The sequence below is a fragment of the Condylura cristata genome, unplaced genomic scaffold, assembly GCF_000260355.1.
Source record: "Condylura cristata isolate star-nosed mole 26May11 unplaced genomic scaffold, ConCri1.0 scaffold00022, whole genome shotgun sequence".
NCBI classification, from domain to species: domain Eukaryota; kingdom Metazoa; phylum Chordata; class Mammalia; order Eulipotyphla; family Talpidae; genus Condylura; species Condylura cristata.
The window spans coordinates 20,265,055-20,265,621 of NW_004567123.1; the positions used below are offsets into that span (position 1 = coordinate 20,265,055).

General features: G+C 68.6%; 1 protein-coding gene across 3 annotated transcripts in view; it reads left to right on the top strand.

The window, feature by feature from the left end:
• Positions 1-567, top strand: part of NOL4L (nucleolar protein 4-like) — a 64,460-nt gene that overhangs the window by 29,253 nt on the left and 34,640 nt on the right. The gene's annotated exons all lie outside the window — the stretch shown is intronic.

The window sequence follows — 567 nt, forward strand, 5'->3', positions numbered from 1 at the left end:
GGGAGGGGGAGGGGAGAGGAGAGGAGAGGGCAACGGGTGGGTAGCGCGCCGAGAAGCCCGAGCTTGAACTTGATCTAGAATAGGGGGCCCAAGAGGTGGGAGTGGGGGGCCCGGCAGAAAGCTGGCCACGTGCCTTGCGTTCCCAGACCGGGGTCTCGCTCCGCCTGCCCGGGGGCCCAGCCCTCCTCCGGCTCAGCCGCCCTGCCCAGCCGGGACCCGCGTCCCTGGGGAACCAGGAGACGCTCGGGGTCCAGAGCTGCCCGAAGGCCCCGGGGCGCCGAGAGTTCCTAAAGGTGCCTGAGTCACTTTCTTTGGGCCAAGTCTCCCCTCTTGGCCTGAATGCAAAGAGCACATCGGGGTTCCCTCACCGCTCCTCGACCCGAAGACTGCGGCCTCGGGGAGAGAGGGGCGGGCACAGATCCCACCGTCCTCTTTCCTGGGCTAAGTCCCCAGCTAGGTTCTTGCTCGAAGCGCTTCCCCCTTAAGAGCGCTCTCCCCCCGGAGCGCACGGCTGCGCGTCCAGCGCGCCCTCATCCCTCCCCCCTACCTGGCCCAGCACCCCCTCCT